Source organism: Oreochromis aureus, linkage group 18 (assembly GCF_013358895.1).
Source record: "Oreochromis aureus strain Israel breed Guangdong linkage group 18, ZZ_aureus, whole genome shotgun sequence".
Classification (NCBI taxonomy): Eukaryota; Metazoa; Chordata; class Actinopteri; order Cichliformes; family Cichlidae; genus Oreochromis; species Oreochromis aureus.
Genome location: NC_052959.1, coordinates 11,444,887 through 11,467,808, shown reverse-complemented (window position 1 = coordinate 11,467,808; position 22,922 = coordinate 11,444,887). Strand labels below are relative to the sequence as shown.

Genomic DNA, 22,922 nt, shown 5'->3' with positions numbered 1-22,922 from the left:
CGCTGCTGCCTCTAAAAAGAAAATAGGGGTCACAGAGGGACATAACAAGCAAAACAAAAAAGAAAGAAAGGAAAACATCTCTCCACCCTTGTAGAATCCCAGATTTACAACACAAATCAGTTGAACAGACACAACTCTAAAGAAAGCTGTTTACCTGGGACAATAGGAAACAAATTTAATAGACAGATTTCCACACAGCATATAGGATCAAAGTCCTGTAAAAGGCATCTCTTACTCAGCTTCAGTCTTTGATCTATTATTTCTTATCCCTATTCTGCACCAAGACTTCTAATGTCTGACCATCAAATGTCGAGAAGTTTCACAATCAGGGGTTCAAGACAAACGGTGATTCTGCTTTTAGAAGCACAACACCTGTGGAAGTGGCCTTCATTAAAGCACGTTGGTCCGATGGGTTTGTTTTCTTTGAAATCATTTATTTCTACTGATTAATCCCTGATGCATTCCCATGCTGTAATTTATTGCTACTCTATTTTTATGTGCCCCTCTGAAGGAGAAGCTTTAAATGTGCTGCAGAAGAAAATCCATGTACTTAATAGACCTCAGTTCTATAATAAATTTCAACCAAAGCAACAAAATGTAATGGTCCTTCTAAATCAAAGGGGTATTTTCCAACAATTTTTTAAAAAATTAAATGAAATCTCTTTTTGTATGACTATCCCTCCTTTACAGCACAGCTGGGGAAAAAAAGCACAGACATACAGAAAGAGTTCTGCAGTTTAGCCAACAGGGTTTTACAAGTACTGACGTGTAGAATACTTTTTATCTCTACATATGACTATTTTAAATAGGCAGACTTTAAAAATATACATATATCTGAACTTGTGTACTTCAAGTTGTCTATTATTGGATGAGTAATCCTCCCGGCTGCATGACACTAACAGACATTTGACGGACAGTCCTCTGGCCACTTGACACCCCGGCAAGTATAGGCTATTTTAGAAATGCGTGTCTTAACCCCTCCAGCACCAGTGCCGTCTGCGCCCAGCCCCTCTCTCTGTCTCCATCTAACCGATCCCCTCACAGCTGTGACAGTGAAGCCTGTACAATGTCTTAGTGAGAGCATGCAACAGCTGCGAGCTGCGCGTCACACACGGCAGCCTGCGAGAGGTGACTGCGGGCGCTGAATGCAGCACCCATTCTTAATATTTCTGCCTGGTAATACAAAAACTATGCACATGAATTATTAAATTCCATACTGCAAGGCTTGTGCTGTATAGCATGAGGTAATCGGCTACACGCCTGTTGATTTTATGTGCTTTCCATGGACCAACAAGTGGAAAGGTGATGTGCAAACAGACACAAATTGTTGCCGTCGTGTTTTTTCTTTAAACATGCGGATACTTTACAAACAAGGCGATCATGCAGAGTTGGTCATAAATTTTAGTGACGCTCGGGATGTATGTGGGCATGTTGGATAAGGGTGACGTAGCAGTAAAAAAAGTGATTTCTGATTATACAAGGCGGTTATGGCAACACTGACAAACTCGATGCATTAGGTCCGCAGTGGCTTAACATGATCGACCCGTCAGTGTGCGGGATTTAAACACCGTTCTTGCATAGTCCCGCTCCTGTAATAGGCCAATCTTTAACACTCGGGAGTGATCGATCTGCTGCAACCTGTGCGCATGGCAGGGAATGGACCGATATTGAGTCGAAGGCGGTGTTTTGGCTGTATAGTGACGTTTTAAGGCAGGTCTTGGTCAAACCTACCAATGATACAAGTCGGTCCTATTCTGCTGGGACTGATCGCAATGAACGGGTGTCGGAGCTCTGCACGGCAAAGGAGCAACCACAGCGAGACGAGGCGATCAAGGGGATGCGGCATCGGTACGCGGGAGCTGTCCATCAGCACCAAATCCCCGACGAAAACCGAGGAAACAGCAAGCAGAGCCGAGACCAAGTCGCGCCTGTTTTCAGCCTGCCGCCCCCGCCCTCTTCTCACCACCGAGATCGCACTTCTACCACCGCCGCTCATCGCCAGAGCCTCCAGGAGCTCCCCTGTCTGAGCCAGCCCTCTCGGAGACCTGTTCACAGCGGCGACCCTCTACCTCTGGCTAGCTACGACACCGCCCAGCGACCTTCACACCGAGTCAGTGAACCTAACACCGGGCAGCCGGCACACCTGCACCAGGATCCCTGGGCCCCGGCCGGCTCTCAGCTGCAGCAGCAGCCTCCGCCGCCGCAGTCAGAGAAGCAGCCCGTTTTTCCGAGCTGCCACTGCAGTTTTTCAGAGCAGGAGGCGAGCTTGTCTCAAAACCAGCCCCATCCTTTCCAGCCTCTCCCACCTCATCCCTCCCCGCCTATTCCGCCGCCTATTCCGCCGCCACCAACGTCGTCCTCTTCCTCTCTGCTCTTTTCCCGGGAATCTAAGAGGGGGGATCGTCTCCGAAGGAGTGCCAGTAATTACCAACAGGCAAGCATCGTGGAACGCTGCAGGGGAGGAGGAGGAGGAGCAGGAGGGCACCGAGACCACAGGCAGTTGTTGCAGCAACAGCAGCAGCAGCAACAGCATCAGCAGCAGCAACAGCATCAGCAGCAGCACTGTCATTTAAGACTCCAGCAGAAAGACCCCTCCCCTGAAGAAATCCGTGCAAACTCACAGAAAGGGCGCTCTTTAAATGTATGCGAGTCAACCGAGGCTAGGAGAGCATTCGAGTTTCAGACTCAGGACCTGCAGCAGCAGCAGCAGCAGCAGCAGCAACAGATCCCACAATTACGAGCGCAGCAACAGCTACTGGTGGGGAGCAGCTTGCCTATCAACTACTGCGCCAGCGACTCAGGAGAGCTATGTAGGACTCATCGGGCTCCACTGCTGCAACAGCAAGAGCAGCAGCAGCGGCAGCAGCGGCAGCAAGGCGCACTGGGGCTCTGTCCCCAGCGTCCGCAGCACTGTGAACAAGACCGCAATAAGTCTGGGAGGATCACCGCGCAGAGCGACCAGCCACACAACCGCGACTCCCGCGTAACCCCCCCGGTAACACAACAGGCATACGCGGGGAACTCGTCCGCGACTACCGGCAGCAACAGCAGCAAAGACAGCCCCAACTACGGCTCGAGCTATCACCTGTGGCCCGAGAGTCCACATAAAGGAGAGGAGAGGATACGCATAGACCTTCACAAGGTAATTTTTCTCCCCTCCTCCCTTCCCCTCCTCTCCACATTTTATCATGCGGTTTCGGAGACAGCTCCAGATGACAAAACAAACTGCTCCTAAGATTTTCAGTGAATGACCACGCCTGCGATATGATTTTTGATAGAACACATTAACCTACGCGTTTGGTGCGCGCACTCATGTGTGTGAATCGTCATTCAGTAATCTATTAGGCAGCTTAAACAGAATGCGCGAAACTACCGCACATATAACCAACTCTGTGATGTTTCCTTTCTTTACCTGGAAGCTTGTTTATTTCGCGTGGTCACACACAAGCGTCCGCATGCAAGTCCAAAAACACACACACACAAAACGCACACTCGCGCGCGCACACACCTGTTCCATGTTGCGGTGTTCTTTTAGGCAGTACATTAGAAATATTCAAATGGTGCTGATTAGAAACAGGGAGGTTTGTGTTTTCCACAGAACATGAGGACGTTTTTATATTTTAGCTCTGAGACAGTGCTCAGCTTAATGTTATTAGGCCCTGATACCTGGCTCTGTGAGCACACTCACTTCATACATTGCTGCATGTTCCTGCTTGCAGAGATCTCTCTCCTAACAGCCACAGTGCAGTCCACACTGTATTAAGAGGACTAAATATGCAGCATTTTGTTTGTTTGTTTAAAAGAAAGTCAGTTATTGCATTTGACAACAGATGTCAAATCAGGAGGACAGAAATGTTGATTGGGTACAAAAAATAAAAAATGGGGATAACTGAGGGTAGGAGTGAGTTATAACAACTCAACAGACATCAGAAGTGAAAGTGGTAACAACAAGTGGAATGTGCATATGTCTATCAAAATCACAAAAAATGGGGGGAAAAGAAGGAGGGGGTGGGAAATTTAAAGAACTATGAATGCTTCTTGATCCAGTTAGCCTTGAGCATGTCATGCACATTTGTTCCAAAGTCGCTGATAAAACAGTGACTTGAAGTTCTTTAGGCTACTCAAAGTTGGAGGGTAAAGAGTTTTATTGTAGTTTGGATGGAAGGAAAAGATAAGGCAGACAAAGATAAATTTGAAAGTGTTAAACCGGATTGTTGATGATAATGATTGCTGATGATGTTCCCCCGCAGCACACCGAGTACTCTTTTAAAAGTGACACTGAGAAATCTAGTTGTTGAATCATGTCTGAGTGTACCGATGGACCTAGGAGGTTTTTGTTTGTTTTTAAAAATGATTATTAAGTTAGTTGCCACCTTTGTTATTTCCTCCCCTCCTTCAGCATTTCCTCCCACTGCTGTCAAGGTGATGTTTTTACAGGACAGGAAAAAAAAAGGAACAGGAAGGCATTGATGAGGGCTCAGCAGCATCTAAATATCACCAAGAGGCTCCTTTTTAAAATGCCACAGCTGTTTTCTGAGGCTGAGCTGGCACCAGTTGCAAAAGGTGTTATATCGAACCACCTTGACACGACTGTTCTGAACTTGGCTCGATTTTGGAGCGTCAGCAAAACGTCCAAAAATGACCAAGTGGCTTCAGGAAAAGTAAACTTTTTTTCCTTGAAGTTACCAACTTCACAGGGTCCTGCTAGGAAGGAAAAATAGGGAAAATGAAGAGTAGCGTCTCTACCTCTTCTAGTGGCATAATATTACAGTTGTGTCCATACTACAGAGTCTGCTTTGATCTCCAGATCCCTAAAAAATAATGTTATAAGTTATTACCAGAAGTATGACGGTCGACTCTGGTGCTGCTGCTGGTTTCACTGCATCATAGATGAAGGTACAGGTGATATGTTGTTCACCAGGTATCAGTTGTCTTTGGTTAGTTAGTTAGTTAAACATTAATGTGAATCACAAACAAGTGAGCAAGAATGGAAAACACGATGTTTGTGAAGAACATAAGAATGCTGTGAAACTATTATCTCTGTATAATAGCAAATGAGCCAATATTGCACTAATTATAGTGTAAAAACTCATTATAAAGATTAAATGAACAATAGTCCAAGTGCATGCTCATTACTGTGTAAAGAATCTGGGATTTTAATAAGCTCTAAGAATGTTATGTCTTTAAAATCCTTTGCCAACGTGATATTGAGAGATTTCAAGAGCCACAGAGGCACTGAAAGCTGTGAAATGGTCTGAGGTGTCTGCACATAGTGGGACACCAGTCAGGGCTACAAAAAAGCCTCCGAACGAGAAGCAAGATGAATACGATGAACTTTGTGCACTCTCAAAAATAATCAAAATGCCATTATGTATTGTAATTATCCCCATTTGTATGCAGCTTTCCAGCATGTAATTGGCACTGTGAACAAGACATTTATTATCACACAACTATTACACAATCCCGTTTCAATCATGAAAATGGAAATGAGGATGAAAGAAAGAAAGAAAAAGAAAAACAATCGTGGAACTGCTGCTATGAAACTCTGTTAAGTAACAGCCCTTTTCCACTCGCTCAGGCTGACCATGCCAAGTATTTTGGTACGGCGAGAACTGCTTATCTATCCGCAGACGTTTGTGGGATCGTGGTTACATCTTATTGACTCACCCTTAATGAGACAGCCCATACCCCCTCACCCATCTGAAATCCCTTAAACAAAACACTTGTGACAGAACAAGCCCGATAAAGTGTATACGATTACAGTATCAGCACACCCTGAAACTCAATAGCTAGCCCACTGAACTGATGGCAGGTAGTACGATATTGTGTCCTGCCTCAGTAACATTGTGCTTTGAAAGCTGCATTGCTGCTTCTATTGTGCCGGGCTGTGTAAGTACTCTAATGCCTGCCACTTACTGCTATGGTGATATTCCCTGCAGGGACATTGTAGCACATAAACACCAGTGGATTTGCTTTCGTTTAATAACTTGTTTTTTCTTTTTTTTCGGAGTATATACAAACACTGTGTGTAGCAGACACCTGTGATTAATCGGGATACAGTCTGTCTGATTCAATGCCAGAAATTAAAGGAGGTTTGTCTGAAATTTAAAATGTGGTAAAATAAATGCAAGGCTTTGTATGCAGATTCACAGAAATTGAGGTGGGTTTCCTTTTTCTTTCACTCTTTTTTTATTATATTAACATGGCTTCTGTCTCTTGTTGGAACACCAAAGATGACATGTGGGAGCACAAGCCCGGGGAATCCTTCCTGGCACTTTCATAAAGCATTTTAGGGCAACATCTCAGATTTTTAGATTTTCTACAACATTTTCGACAAGATTTTTCCTTTTTCAATGCCATAAATGACAAATTATGGCATTAAGCTCATTTATGCAGTTTAAAAAATAATATTAATGGTAAAAACGCAATAAGATAAAATAAAACAATTGCCCCAGGAGACATCTTCAGAATTTTGTTTTGTTAAAACAACAGGTCAGATCACCCAAATAATCCACTTTCAGCGATACAGATTAGAGAAAAGTAGCAAATCCATATAAGAAGCTGGAACCAGAAATGACACACCTTTATAGACACACTTAAATACCCCCACCGAGTAGGTTGTGTGATTGGTTTGGTTTGAATATTAGTTTCTTTGAGTGTTTGAAATTTTTACAGGAATCAGAAATTAAAAGAATGAAAGTAATGGGAACTTTTAGATTAGTGAAAGATTTCAGTCTTATTATTTTTCTGATCAGATAAAATCTGACACTGATATATCGGCAGATATTTTTTTCTTTTGCAAACACAAAACATAAACATTTTCTTAACACTTGTTATGTGTAGTTATTTATTTACTCATTTACGCCGGTTGCTGTGTTTGTGTCACTCCAAACACGTGCTGCTAACAGGAAGTTGCTGAGTGTGCTTTGGTGGACAAACTACGCGATGTCAACACTCATACGATGTTGAAGGGTGTTTCTTCTTTACTTTTAAAATTTCCATGTATTGTTTGTTATAAAGGCTGGTACTGATGAATTAGCAAATAGCTGAACTCACCCAATGATATTGGCCTGCCAATGTATTGGTCAGCTTATATTTTCTGTGTTACAGCTGATCAGCAGTCAAAATCCAAGCACAAGAGAAAGGTCTTCACAAATAAAACGATATAGCTTAAAATGTTTTTGAGAAAGATATAAGTTATAATTCTGCTTGAAAAATGGCACCGATGATCAATTATTAAATAGTTTCTTGTTCATTTTCTGTCACCAAACTAACCTGTCAATGTGCTAATCTTTTCACTTCCCAGTTTACCCAATGTGGCATTAGAGGCTGCGCAGCAAAACAGTCAGTTTTACACTGAATAAAACTGCCCTTAAGGGAAAGCCAATATAATAAGTCGATCTAGAAAGAAGAGAAGAAAAAAAATATTTATAACCCGGTGTCACCTTTCTCTCTTTGACCTGTCGCATCACACATTTGTTGGATGCAACAAGGCCTGCTTTACTGTACTGTAGCGGTATGTATGCGTGCGTGTGTGCCGGGCGATTGCCAGCCCACCTTTCAGGAGAACATAAGGTTGTATGTGTCACTGCAGAATGGATGGCTTGAAAGAGGAGGAAAGCTATTACAGTAAAACCTTTTGTGCAGCTCCTGCCAAATGGCGGTCCAACATGGTTATAATCACTCTATATGATCTAGGTCAACACAGTATATATCAAAGTGCCACTTGCAACCAACTTAGTGTCTCGCTGACGCTGTCTGGAGGATTTAGCATGGTTGTGTTTGCAAGAGGTCTGAGCGGTAGCAGGGGAATGATTATTTCCTTAAAAGAAGGTGAGGAAACATTTGATTCTCCAGACGTTGCTCTTCTCCATTTAAAGCTTCTTGTTTAGCATGTAATTTTTTCTCCTTTCCGGGCATTCAATTTTTCTTATAACCGAGATCGTTTATTTCTAATTGAATCCTACCCGGACGCTTGTGCACTTGAGCTGTCTAAATTAAGGAAATGTTGAGGTAATTCAGCTTCTGGCTCTCTTTAAAAAACTAGTTTATCTTATCATTGTGTGTGTGTGTGTGTGTTTGGGTTGGCTCCGTAATAACGCTGAGGTAACACTGTCTGCTGGAACTCGAAACAATTGATGTAGACAGATCTGCTTACAGCATTATGATTTACTGGCAGGCTTATGCCAGGAGAAACATTATGTTGATTTAAACTTTCTCTATCGGTCATCTCGCCGCTGTTGTTGTTGTAGGGCCTCTGTTTGTTTTGCTCTCATTAGATGCCCATGTTTCCACTGGCCTATGCATTGGAGGGCTAGCCAACACCTTCAAAGTAAACACACCCGACAGAACAATTAAATGTCAGAGACAGGGCAGATCCTAGCTCACATTAGAAGGAGTGGCACCGCTGTCTATCTCTGATAAAGCTGAATGAAGTGAGGTAGGTGTTGAGCAGTGGGGGCCTCTTAGTTTTTGGCTGCAGCTGGCAAAATACACAGGCAGTAAGTATGAACATGAAGCTCATTTAATAATTGATTGCTGTTTTCCCTAGTTTTGTGTGTGTGTGTGTGTGTGTGTGTGTGTGTGTGTGTGTGTGTGTGTGTGTTACGGTCCGTTTAAGTGCTACACTGCACTCCTGCTCTGAAATAGATTTGTGTTACCATGTGTGTTGCTATGGAGAGATCAGCCTTGTATTGTGTAGCAGATTCTCTCTGGGTTACTGAGTTTGGTCAAGGAATCATGTGCAGAGCAAGACTATCTATTAGATTTACAAGTCATTTCAAGCTTGTATTTGCCACATGCAAGACACACTTAACAACACTGTTTGCACTTGACACGCACAAAGACACACACACACATACACACACAAACACACACACACACACTCCAGCATAGCCCACACAAACACTGGCATTGCTGTAAGAGGTGTTCAAATAGTTCTCCACTTGTTCTAGTTCATTCGCATTTCATTTGAATGATCCTGCACAAGGAGAGTTGTATTGAATTACTTGCGGTCCAGTTGAATACAAAGAGTGGAAAGAAAGCGTGCTGGGGGGTTTCCTCGGTCACGTCGCAGCTTCCCACGAGTAGAGCCAAGGCCTGTTTTCACTCTGTTAGCCGTCAGTGCAGTTTGTAGCTTGACTGCTGGACCTTTCATGGTATTTTATTTTTCTAATATGTGTTGCAGCTTACAAAGTATTTTAAAAAACTTTGTTGGGTGCCGACAGAGGCCAATCCATGACTGATAGTGTGGCATTGTGTGGTTTTCTTTTTAGATATGCTTTTACTGCACTGACCGTATTTTTTAGAATAACCATGCTGAAAAATAAAGCCGTTGCCAGTAAGACACCTTCTAGATTGTTTTTCATTGTGGACTTAAAAGACTGTACTTTTCCAAGTTCAAAATTCCATCAGGTTTGACAAGATCTTCAAAACCGCTGGCTGAAGTTCAGCCCCACACCATGACAGAGCCTCCACCATGTTTTACAGATGGCTGTAGACACTTACTGTCCTCTCCTGATCTCCTCCATAGATATTGACAATGATTTGAAAGCAGACAATATTTAAAGGAAACCTGTGGAAAACCTTCAGAAAGACTGAATAACTAATGCTCAAGACCACTTTAAAAATGACATAAAATCTTACTCCATGGAAGAAAATATAAAGAAATGAGAGGTGACTCAAGACTTTTGCACAGTGCAGCATGTTAATGTTGCTTTTATTTCTCAGATTTAGTTTTAAGATTTCAACTTCAGTCTGTCTGAAATCAATTTGACCATTATTGGTTAATCATGGATGTAACCTTACATATATACAGTAGTAACATATATTGCTCAAGCCAGTTCTACATTCAGAGTGTCATAGAGTTATAACATGAGATTGATTGGATGTATTATATAAAGTGTAGGCTAGCTGTATAGCTTCAAATCATTTCCCAGCTGTGTTGCATCTAGAATTGTAGGTACAGTGTCTGCATTTAACTATTTAGTATTGTAATCAGATTCTAACTATTTGTACAAAGAGTAAACTGTTGCATCCAACACTGTTTACATATAGGGCTATGCCATACTATGCTGTCCTGGTATAAAGTTTTAGGTGATTAAAAAAAAAGTGCCATACCTTGATATGAATGACGTAGCAACACCATGCATTAACTTCCCTATTGTGTACAGCGATGACACAAGCCCAGACATGTCTGAGAGCAAGAGCCACGTGTCAGTCTCCAATCACCTAAGTAATTTAATACCTAAAGAGGGACTACCTTAGCAACCTCACAAATGTAAACACGTGACTCGACCAAGCATCACTTGAGCACTCACTACATTCCCTCCATATAACAGGAAGAGCAAACAGTGGATGGAAATTACAGATATGGTATTAATATGCATTGTGACAATATTGTGCAGCTCGAGGAGAGTTGCAAGGTTAAATTATGTAGTTGTTGTTAAACTGTTTTCCCTAGTTTTGTGTGTTTGTGTGTGTGTCTGTGTGTCTGTGTGTCTGTGTGCTACGCTGTGTTTAAATGCTATGCTGCTCGTCTGCTCTGAAATGTTACCATGAGTGTTGCTATAGAGAGATCAGCTTTGTATTGTGTAGCAGATTCTCTCTGGGTTACTGAGTTTGGTCAAGAAATCATGTGCAGAGCAAGACTATCTGTTAGATTTACAAGTCATTTCATGCTTGTCTTTACCAAAAGCAAGACACACTTAATGGCACTGTTTGCACATGACACACACACACACACACACACACACACACACTGCACCATAGCCCACACAAACACTGGCATTGCTGTAAGAGGTCATTAAATAGTTCTCCACTTGTTCTAGTTCATTTGCATTTCATTTGAATGATCCTGCACAATAACAGTTGTATTGAATTACTTGCGGTCCAGTTGAATACAAAGAGTGGAAAGAAAGTGTGTTGGGGGTTTCCTCGGTTACGTCGCTCCTTCCCACGAGTACAGCCAAGGTATGTTTTCACTCTGTTAGCCATCAGTGGAGTTTGCAGCTTGACTGTTGGATCCTTTGTAACTGGCAGTTGCCTGCCCGTTTATTGCACTAAGGAGTGCTGTCTGGTGCTGCACGCCCTCCCCCTTTTGCAGAAAGATGCCAGCCAGGATTGGGTGGCTCTTTAAATGTCCCAGTCGCATACAGCTGTGCACAACGTTTAGGCTGTCAGATGTGGAAACGCGGCAGAGCTGTGGCTTGGTTCTGTAGAGGCCAAGCAGATTCTGTTTATTTGCTACCGGTAAGGGATTCTGCGACTTTACATAGTTGATTATCATGCTCGTGGTTATAGCTGTGTGTGTGGAAATGTGCTGCAAGGCTGGTGGTGAGGATGCTGTGCACGGATGATCTGCTTGTTGGTGAGCACTTTCCGTGAGACACATCAGGTAATCGTATACGGAATAATTGATGACGATTTATTAATTTTCTTTTTCTTTTGATTGATTGTAGTGATTGTATTTAAGATTTATTAATATTATTTGAAAATTGTTAAATAAATTATAGATAACTTTTGGGGAAAGCTTTGTTTGTCTCAGCTCATTTTCTTTGACCAAGCGTGTTCCTTAGAATTTAGATAATTGAATGTGAGGGCGGGGCCGCATTCTGGCGATGTCGACAGGTTCACGCTGGTCAGTTGACTTGAGACAAAGTGTTAGTTGTTTATTTTATTTATTTATTTCATTTTTGCACAAAAACAGCAGTGTGCATTTCAAGGGACCTTTCGACGGTGGCTGTGGAATCCCCGCAGGCCAATTTGTGGTCATACTGAACTAATCTCTTCTGTCTCCCATAATGTGGAATGAGGTTCAAGAGCTGTGGGACTTGGTTCAGCAGCTGCGGATGGAAAAAGAACGTTTGCTACAGGAAAAGGCAACTAATCCCCCGCCGGCAGCATTTGGCTCAAGCACTGGCTCTCTGGCTGGTGATTCTCACCCTGCTCTTACTGTACCTATTGAACGTTTACTGTACATTTCTAGAGAAAGATAATGTCCCGTTTTTAGGGCCTCTTTTGGGATTGCAGTGAAAAAGATTAAAGCTACATTGAGAACCAGAAACTTAAAACCTGTTGATCAAGCTTATTTTATAAATGAACATTTGGAAGGGGAAGCTAAAGATCAGATCAGGGTTACAGACCAAGAGCAGCGCTGGAATATCCAGATAAGATATTCACTTTTCTTGAAGAGTTGTATGGTTGCCCTAAATCCTATTTGCAATAAAGCTTTTTCTTGAGGAAGAATTTTCACGTGCTCTGTGCTGTCTTATGAAAAAAAGGTTGAACGGTGTGTCCCTAGAGGAGCATGTTTTGGTATTTTCAGAGACCAGTTCATTGAGCATGTGTATGACTCAAATTATCAAATGGTTGGTGCGTCAGTCACCAGGTTATACTTTGGATGTGCGAGCTGAAGCTATCCGTTGGGAGCGGGAAGGGCAGCCCAATGAGCCTAGGGGTAGGAGACATTTTGTCCCGTCTACAGTGCTCTAGAGGTGTCGCACCTGCTAACACAGGTTGGACAGAAATTGCTGATTTAAAAGCATTGTTAAAAAACAGCAGGAACCGCTTAACCAGCTGACCCAGGGTCTCTTTGTATTGCAAACCGCCCCCTACACTATTGCTAGGTTTAAATGCCCTGATACCGTTTTGTATAGACACTGTCAAAAGCCAGGCCACTATGTTAGGGAATGTTACACACATGTGGATTCACAGGAACAGGCACTTAGGGACCCTGCGCCTGCTGCTGTATGTACTGTAGCTCAGGATGTGGGAATCTATTTTCCCCTGATCTGAAGAACAGAGCGTCAGGAGGGTCTAATAAAGGCTTACCTGCATCAGATCCCATTTGTCACATTCCTGCCCCTAGTTTAGTGGCATTGTGCCCTTTCGTGACAGTTAAAGTGGATGGGGTGCCGCTAAAGTGCCTGTTAGACATGGGGTCTATGGTGACCACAATAACCAAGAGCTTCTTTAGGGAACATTTCCAGGACTCCCCAAGCTCTCACCAGTCATTGCAGTTGCAGGCCTTAAATGGGTTAGAGATTGTGGGTTATGTGGATTATGTAGAGCTGGATGTAGAAGTGCTGGGAAAAACGTGCCTCATAAAGGTGAGTGTAATATACCACCCCGGCCAAAAGCCCTCTCCTGATGTCCCAGGAGTACTGGGTATGATGTCCTGTGTTCATACCTAGTGGTGTGGTCAAGTGGGTGGCTGCTACGTGTTTGCAGCAACTCTTTGAGTCAGATGCGGTGTTGTTTAAGCCCCTTGTTGACAATTAGTCCCTCTCAGAGAGTGTGCTTGTCTCTCCAGGAATGGTTACTGTCAGGGAAGGCACAGTATATGTGCCAGTAGTCAACATAGGTGATACATGGTCTACTTGCACCCCCGCTGTCCACTTGGTGTGTTAAGCCAGGCACAGATTGTAAGCTTGCCCAAGGGGATTTCTACTGTGATTCAGGAGCCCAGTACTGTCACAGCTAGGCTTTCGTCCCATGATGCTTTGGGTAGTTCAGTAAGAGAGCAGATAAGGTCCTTGTACCTCTCTTCTCTCCCTTTGTTAGAGCAAGACAAAGTTGGGGCAATGTTGTCTGAACGTGTTTGCCGCTTCAGATAGTGACCTGGGTTACACAAGCTTAGTTACCCATGACATCCTCTTGCTTGATGATGTCCCAATGAGACAGAGGTATAGGCGTATGCCTCCCTCGAACTATGATGATGTGAGAGGCCGCATTTGCCAGTTGCTAGAGAGTACTGTTATAAGAGAGTGGCAGCTTGTATGCCTCTCCCATCGTCCTAGTTGGTAAAAGAAGGACAGTAGCCTACAACTCTGTGTGGACTGCAGACTACGAAAAGGTAAAACCAAGAAGGCTCAAAGTAAAACTGGAGAAGTGCCGGTTTTTCCGTTGCCAAGTACAGTATCTGGGTTATGTGGTGTCAGCTGCTGTTGTAGCCACTGAACCCAAGAAGGTGGCTGCAGTAGCGGAGTGGCCAACGCCAAGGACAGTATCAGAATTAAGATAATTTCTTGGGTTTGCAAGCTGGTAGTGCGGTTTGTCAAGGTGGCTGCCCCACTCCACCAGCTGGTGGCTGACCTCACTGGGAAGAAAAATTGTTGCGGGAGTGTGGCCCTGGATGATGCCTGGACAGCTCAGAGAGAAGTTTCCAGGACCTCAAACCCATGATGTCCTCACTTGTGTTGGTGTATGCTGATTTTAGCCTTCCCTTTATTCTGAAGGTGGACGCCAGCCACAAAGGGCTTGAAGCAGTCCTGTCCCAGGAACAAGAGTGTAAAGTGAGACCCATCACCTATGCCAGCTGAAGTCTCCATCCAGCTGAAAAGAACTACAGCTCAATGAAACTGGAGTCCCTGGAAATGAAATTGACCAAAGATTTTGAGAATATCTCCTGGGCCACAGGTGTCTGGTGTGGATGGCTCAAACAACCCCCTCAGTCATCTAAAACACAGCCAAGCTTGCAGCTACGGAGCAACGCTGGGTATCAGAGTTTGCAGTGTTTGATTATAAAGTGTGGACAAAGCAACCAGAATGCTGATGCGCTGTCCAGATAACACCTCTCTCCAACAGCAGTAGGGGTGGAACCTATCTGTTCAGGAACTGCTGTGCCACACATGGTTCAAAAGGCTGATAAAACAAACAAAGCAGTCCAGGTCACTATTTCTGCTGTACCAGAATGTTCAACAGATGATTTGTTGGCCTTGCAGAAGGTCAACCCTGTTATAAGTGCAGTTCTATCTTTTTGTCTGCAAGAGCGGTTTCCCAGCAGTTCTGAGAGGCAGAACCTTCCCCCTGCTGCATTAGGATTACTGCAGTGGGATGGTCAGCTGCTGAAAGAGGGAGTGCTGCATCAGAGGTACTAGCGGCCTGATGGGGGTGAGTGTGTGTCCAATTGGTCTTACCCGACTGTTTACAAGGGGAAGTTTTTCAACAGCATACCTACCATGGGCACCAGGGAGCTGAAAGGACAACAGAGTTAATCCTGCAGCGGTGTTACTGGCCTGCTCTGGGGATGATGATTAAAGACTTGTGTCAGAGATGCAGCAGGTGTAGTGTGGCTAAAAATACCCAACCGCAGGTTTGGGCACCTAAGGGGCACCTGCTACTGTCAAGGCCGAATGGAATTCTAGCACCGGACTTTTCTCTGCTAGAACCTGCATAAGATGTCAGGGAGTATGTGCTAGTAATGACTCTCGTTTTCTCTAAGTTCATCCAGGTCATTCCCACTCGGGACCAGCAGGCTTCGACAGTTGTAGAGGTCTTGGTCAAGGAATGGTTCTATAACCCCACTTCGGTTACACTCTGACCAGGGTTGAAGTTTTGAGAAAGAGTTTTCCTCTCCTCCCCAGCTAACCCAGGAGCTGTGGGAGCTAGTCCAGATAGTGAAGCTGAGAACTGTGGTTGAGTAACGGTTCGCTTGGCAGGGGAACCTGCAGCAACCTCACCTGTACCTCTCAGGGCTACAGGTAATGCTGAGGCAAGCTCAAGTCACACACCCCCTCTAGGAGGAATCAGGAAGTCCACCTGAAAGACAGCTGGAAAACCAATTTACATCATCTACCATCGGCAGTGAGTGGTGGGGCATCCGAGGCTGCACTTTCTTAAATAGCTGGCTCTACTAAGTTAGTATACTGTTTTAATAAATTGTCAGGACGCCAATTTTCAGCACCCAGGCAGAATGTAACTGGCAGTTGCCTGCACGGTTATTGCACTAAGGGGCCACACTTTCATGGTGTTTTTCTTTTCTAATATGTGTTGTAGCTTACAAATTAATTTTTTAAAACTTTGTCGCGTGCCAACTCCCCACCATGGCTCTTTGCTTAATAAATGACCACAGTTAATTTATATGGTAATTCCTGAGATGTTAGCCAACTGATGCCAGGCATATAATGTATCACTGCAATGCATATGCTTTATGGCTAATTAGGTTATTGATCTGAGGCTGGTCCTGCGTTAGGGCATGATCACAACACAAAAGAGTATGAAAGTATGAGTAATGCGGCTTTAAGCAGTCATTTGTCTTTCCTTACAATGCCCTAAAGATGCAGATGTACAGTGATGCTCCACAGTGTGTGCGTGCACGGCTGCAGGTGTGTTCGCGCATGCGTCCTTCTACGTATCTTTGAATATTGTCGAGATGTAAGCCCACTGAGTCATTTCAATATTGCCTGCTGGCTGTTATCAAATGTTTGTTAAACACAGTGTTTGGAAGGAGTGCAGAGTGCAATAATGGGATGTGAAAGATGTGTGATTTCATCATACTTTAGCTCACACAATCCACTAACGCTTTGCTCGCAACCTGCCCTTGAAAATTCAAGTTTGGAAAGCTTCTCCTGCCATTGTTAGAATCTGTACGATGTTTGCTTTGTGTGTCGGTGTGTGCTCTCTACTGGTGCATGTGAATGCTGCTCCACTGCTCTCACTAAATGTGCTTTTTCCCCCTGTTCTTCTCATCAGGTCTTTATGCCTCCAGGTCAAAGTCTGACTGCTGATCCCTTGAGCTACCATAGTGCTTAATTTACAGAACATGATACACAAACCATTTCCCTGCACTACTCATTCACAGCCTCCTCTGGCCACTGATAAATATGCAGTGAAGACAAAAAACCTGATCCGCATCTAGTCAGATGCACCCTGCAGTTAGCGGTTTATAGACAATGTGAATTCTATTTGTTACCTTTATACAAACAAGGGTGTTTCTTTGGGAATAAAAAAAGAGTAATCCAAGCACCTAATCAGGACGACTGTGTATTTGTGTGTATTCTACTGTGTGTGTATGTGTGTAATACATTCAAATTACTGAGGTGTGTGTGTGTGTGTGTGTGTGTGTGTGCACCTGTGTTTTACTATTTCCAGCTATAGTGGCTCTTCTCCAACATACGAGCTTTGCAAATTGAAAGAGAATACGAGTTGAATGAAGCTGCTTTCCTTTGTTACCTCAAATCACCTAGCTGGAGAATATGAAATAGCTGTCATGGATAACACAAGCTGCAGAGAAACAGCTTCTCCACTGGGCATTTCTCTGGTGTATGTGTGTATGTGTGTGCGTGTGTGTGCTCTGCTGCATGTTCTGTGTTTGCACTTGGTTTAAGTATTAAGCGGAAGAGAGTGAGCGAGTGAGTGGGAGGATAGCTTTAGTTTATCATTATCGTGTGCGTACCACAGTCAGCGCTTTAACTGGAAAAGGTGACATTAATTCTTTTCCAGCTTCTCATGTAGAAGAGCATATTATCCAGGAATCCTCCACTGTATCACTGCACTGGATTCTTTGCCAGGAATGCTTCCTTGTTTGAGTCATAGCTTGCTTAATTATGCATCTGCAGTAGTCTTTAGAATGAGGATGTGTTAATGGGTTTTGGATTTGGGTTACATTTCTTTTGCGGTTGAATAAATAAAAGCAGTAGCAAATACGGTACTGTGCAAAAGTCTTAAGGTGCCCCTCATTTCTTTATTTTTTGATAGGAAAATGGGAAACAGGTGCAGCAATTTATTAAAATGTACAAACAGTAGCCTTCAGGAATAGTTCTCCAGGTTTCTTTTGTTCTGTTCTCTGTCCAGATTATCTCACATTGCTTCAACAATTCTGAGGCCCGGGCTCTGGGGAGGCCAATCCATGACTGATAGTGTTTTTCTTTTTAGATATGCTTTTACTGCACTGACAGTATTTTTAAAATCAATCTCATGCTGAAAAATGAAGCCGTTGCCAGTAAGACACTTCCTAGATTGTATTTCATGGTGGACTGAAAAGACTGTACTTTTCTGAGTTCATAATTCCATCAGTTTTGACAAGATCTTCAACACCACTGGCTGAAATTCAGCCCCACACCATGACAGAGCCTCCACCGTGTTTTACAGATGGCTGTAAAAACTCACTGTTCTTTCCTGATCTCCTCCATAGATATTGACAATGATTTGAAAGCAGACAATATTTACAGGAAACCTGTGAAAGACTGAATAACTAATGCTCACGACCACTTTAACAGTGACAGAAAATCTTACTCCATGAAAGAAAACATAAAGACATGAGAGATGGCTCAAGACTTTTGCACAGTGCAGCATGTGAATGTTGCTTTTGTTTCTCAGATTTAGTTTTGAGATTTCAGCTTCAGCCTGGCTGATGTAAATCTGACCATTATTGCTTAATCATGGATCACATGTATTGTATAAAGTGTAGGCTAGCTGTATAGTTTCAAGCCACAATTATGACTTGAAATCAAGTCATAATTGTGGTTTATAGTGTTTTCCTCCCTGATTTTCCTTGGTCTATGATACTGGCCCTATACAGTTGCTCCAGCCTAAAATAATCAGCTTCCCTCTAACTCTTAGTGGTCCAGTGGTCTTTGTCTCCACTTTTTCCTCTTTAACCCTTTCATGAACAAAGCTGCTCCCCAGCTGTCTCCCGTCTCTTTCTTTGAGAGTTCATTTTCAATCATTTGTTTCTGCTCCCCAGCCACCTCTTATTCTCTGTCACACAGGGAAAAAAGCCTTTTAAATAGAATCAATTTACACTAAGGAGCCCAGGGGGTATTAGAAACTGCAGCACTTAATTTCATAACTTCAAAAAAAGAAAAAAAATCACAGAGGGAAGCTGCTGTAGCTTAAGGCCGTTAGCACCATTCCCAGAACTTTTATCTTGCTGTAGTATAGTAGGGTGTGGGGTCTGGTTATGGTTCATCTACCTGAAAACAAGATTATGCAGAGAAGAAAGTACAGTAGTGTGTTAAATTTCCTCTGGATGTGTCTCTGGGTGAATTCAAATGCAATGCTTTTCCAACTGGCCTCTGTTTCACTTCACCAGAGAAAAAGGGGGTAGTTCATTGCCAGATAAGGATATTCAATTAGTTTGAGTCTATGGAAGGCTGCTGCACCAGTCAGAGCACGCTGGAGCCGGGTGACATATGGTAAGGGCTCTCTGTTAGAATAGAGAAGCGATGAAACTCGATATCTTCTCATTTCATCTTGTCACTGTTTCAGTAATTTTCCCAGTGGAATGTCAGGCATATACTGTCTGCTTGAGTAGATATCATTTTTCCTCCTTTTTTCAACAGGAAGACCACATGGAAGATGGCTAGAAAAGGGGGAATGTAGCTGAAAGATTAATTTGGATTTTTTTTCCATTGGTGTTTATTCTCCATAGAAAAATCCGCACAGTGTTTAGGGACAGTTTACTTAATTTATTAACTGGTATGTTTACAATTGTCAGGAGGATATTTAGCTCTGAGATCCTAAAAAATATGAGAATTCCTCTGAATCCCCATAAGTGCGTCTTTCTCTCCCTCTCTTGTCCTCTAGCTTCTCCTCTTGGCTTGTGTCTTCCTCCCATCATAAATCTCAAGCTGGATGTTTCCAGGCAACTCTCCAGTCAATCTTTACTGAGTTTGTTGCGCTATCGATCTGTCCTGTGCTATAGGTTGTCCTGGCTTCTCTCTCCGCTATTGATGTTTTTGCCTCGGGGAGAGAAAGAAACTGCCTCGGCCTGAATTTACCGGGGGCCAGTTTTCAAATGACTTACAATCACCTCACAATGAAAATAGAAATTGTCAGGCGGTGCCGTTTATACATTGATACCGTTGTAAAGTCTCGCAGTAGCGAATGAAGCTTTGTAAGAGTCCAAGATTGTGGGATTGTAATGTGGATTATGGGCACTTAAGGGTGATAATGCCACTGGAATATAGGGCCACTGTGGTGCTATTGGGATTTCAAATAGCCACCCAGGGAGTAGTCACCTAATGAGGTTGGTTTAGTCCACTGGGAACACATAAGCCAGCCATATTTCAAGCTTTTGTGGTTTGGTGTGTTTGTGAGTCTTGTGTCCCTGACCACATGCATTACTGAGCACGCTGATTAATGGGACAAAAGGTCAATGGCATGAGAAACTATTTAGGTCATAAATCATACAAAACATAATGCCCCATACCTTCCTACATACATTCTTACACATGTAATTTCAAACTACTGCTACTCCTTGCACTATTGATCACTAGCAACAAACTATTCAATGAAGTTCAAATTCAATTTATTTGATAAGGCCAGGTCACATCATAAATCATCTCAGAGCACTTTACATTGTAAGGAAAACCTTACAATCTCATAGAGAAACCCACTGATTGTCTGTAGGCATTGCTTGGTGGATGTATACATGGATCAGTACCTACCCTAACTGAGCCACCCTTTCTTATATGCTCCAGTTCTGGAAGTAAATTTCCCAATCATTTGTTTCCATTAGCATTTCAGAAATGCTCAGATAAAGAGTTCTAAGCTGTGACCCAAGCCAAAACTACAAGGTTGGCTTGGATCACAAGAAAAATGTAAAAAAACAAGGCAAAAGGCCCACGACTGTGTACATAATTACAAACTCATTCCATAATGCACTGCAAACCCCAGATTCCACCAACCTTGTTATATTTAAACCTTCTCATTACCCTTGTCCCCTGTGATGTAATAGATTGTAATATATTTTGCAGTGTGTGAAGAAAAGCATAGCTTAGTTATCGATACAGTTCAGTGCTTTGTTCTTGACCGCAATCACCGTTCTTGTGGTTTCTGGCGTTTTGTACTCACTGAGCTGACGTTTGCAGGTTGAAACATTTGCATTAACAGTGAATTAACAGTGGTATAACATCAAGATGTCGCTGTTTCTATTTAGGACTGAAAGTTATTTTTAAAACACGTGAGCAACTGTGGTTCCGATGGGAGGACATACCATGTTGTTGCAGTGTTGTGGCTTTATTCAACATCGTGGGTCACAATCAAATCTCTATGGAGAATATGAATGGGTTTTTTTTCCCATCCAAAATCTATAGTCGCATTTGTAAAAATCAGATACATATATTTGCATTCTTGTTTAGCGCTTTCTTTTTCATGCTGCGTTGCATTTACCTTGAAAGTCAGATGTTGCTCGTGAGTTCAGTAGTAAAGTCAGAAAAGGAAGGAAAAGCATGTTTAGCTCCTTAGCAAGTTACAGCCATTCATGCATTACTAGCAATATAGCGCAGTGCTTGTTTTGTTGCACTTAAAAACACTACAGCACGTTCACAGGCAGACTCTTTTCACAAATACACAACACTTAAGGATTAGATATCTGCAGCGCAGATGTTGAGTTCGACAGATGTGTGTGGCTGCCCTAGTGTAGTAGTTCACACATTTGAAAAATTCCTGGTTTAACACAAATCCCCTTTGGTTTACATCAGGAAGGACGTCTACTGCCAATTCAAACATGCAGCGCTACCTGCTGTTGCCACTGAAGGCAGCTTTTTCTTAGTTTTGCTAGTATTTAAGCACTGCCGCCATCTTGGATTGTTAAGCCGGGGTCTTTGGAACTACTCTAAACTTGTGTCAGTTAAAATTTCCGACTGGGAATTTGGAAATTTCAACATCTGATTTTAAGTCGTACACACCATCAGCACCATTGAACTCACTACTTGTAGTTTGCTCTACACCTGTAACAAAAGTTAAAAAATAAATGACTGGTTTATGTCACCGTGTTGCAATAATGGGGCTAAAAGCTTGCTTACACCACTAAACTGAAAGCCAGGCCGCGACTGCTGAAAACCTTCCAAAAGTGCCACCCCACCTTGCAGCTGGTGAGAAATGAGCGTTGTGTTTCCTTTGGGAGGCAGTTAATGCTGCTGTTTGCCTCTCTAGAATATTAATACCGCCTCTGTTCATTATGGCCAAATATTTGATCATACTTACTGTACTAAAAATATTGACTCTTTATTTTGTGGATATATTCACATTTCCTTTCCCTTTGTGTTCGCTATGAGCATGTCCCAGAAACGAATGGCACAGGTCCCCTTTTTGGCAGTTTTTGATGATGACGTACTCTCTTAAATTGAACCCACAGAATTCAGTTTCAGTTCAGTTTCATTTTATCGTGCCAAAGTTTTTATGAGGTAATTTAATAGAACAAAAGGAAAGGATGACTGTAGTGCTGTGTGAGAGAAGGTATGATTTCTGGCCAGAAATGTCTCTCACAGAGTTCGTCAAACACCTGTTCTGTCCTTCTAAACGGGTTATTGGCACAAATCTGGAATCAATCAAGCAATCAGGCATAATTGGAGTCTCTGAGGGTGAACTGGGCAATACTGTTGATTAGCTGAAAGAAAGAAGATGCTTTCCTGTTTCTACATGCAGTACTTGATTACAGTAGTTCTAATATATTTACTTCCCAACCATGCAACATTTAAGGATCCACACACGGCCAGATTTAATGTACATTTTATTTTACTGTATATTATCAATCTCAGTTCACACATTATGGTCTGTTCTGCAGATGAGTTTCTAACAGCCCTCTCCTTTAATTTGCTGAAAATTAAAATTGTCCCTAATGAGGCAATGGGTGTCCCACAGGAAAAATACCCCTCCTCCCATTAGTTCTAACGCCAATCTCCCCAGGACCTAGATTATAAAGCACACACTCACACATGAAATAACCTTGTTGGGTCCTAATTATAACAGCTTTGTGTCTCAGTTGAACACAGTGCATTATTAGTCCTAACAATATCACGTTCCCACAGGCGTGTACCTGTGTCCTTCCTTCCGTGAAGGCTTTGTCTTGTTTTTGGCTACTTTTTCTTTCATCTCTAAATGCAGCGTAAAAGAGGGCAAGAGGGAGGGTGAGCTTAACAAGACGCCAATAATTGTCTCTGTTATCAAACAGGCCATCAATCTTAATTGCAGGATGCGTAGAGAGTGAATTTCCAGACAGCGATTCTACCACTGAGTTTAAAATCTCATGGACAATAACTAAACTCAGTACAAAGAAATACAAATCAGACCCCATGCTGTTACTGCAGATGGTTTGGCCCATTTGATGGTTTGGCCCACTTGATGAGAGTCTGTATTTGAACCAGCTCCAACCTCAGCAATTTGTATGATAGGATCTAATCCTTAAGTGACATTCT

General features: G+C 42.9%; 1 protein-coding gene across 3 annotated transcripts in view; it reads left to right on the top strand.

The window, feature by feature from the left end:
* Window positions 1–2,341: 2,341 nt before the first annotated feature.
* Window positions 2,342–22,922, top strand: part of kcnn1a (potassium intermediate/small conductance calcium-activated channel, subfamily N, member 1a) — a 60,924-nt gene continuing 40,343 nt past the window's right edge. The window contains exon 1 of one of the 3 annotated variants that reach the window (XM_031731979.2): window positions 2,342–3,142. The gene's annotated coding sequence lies outside the window, so the exon portion shown is untranslated. Of the gene's footprint in view, window positions 3,143–8,476; window positions 8,502–11,196; window positions 11,251–22,922 lie in introns of those variants that run through there. The other 2 variants (XM_039602827.1, XM_031731986.2) reach the window with 2 other exon arrangements.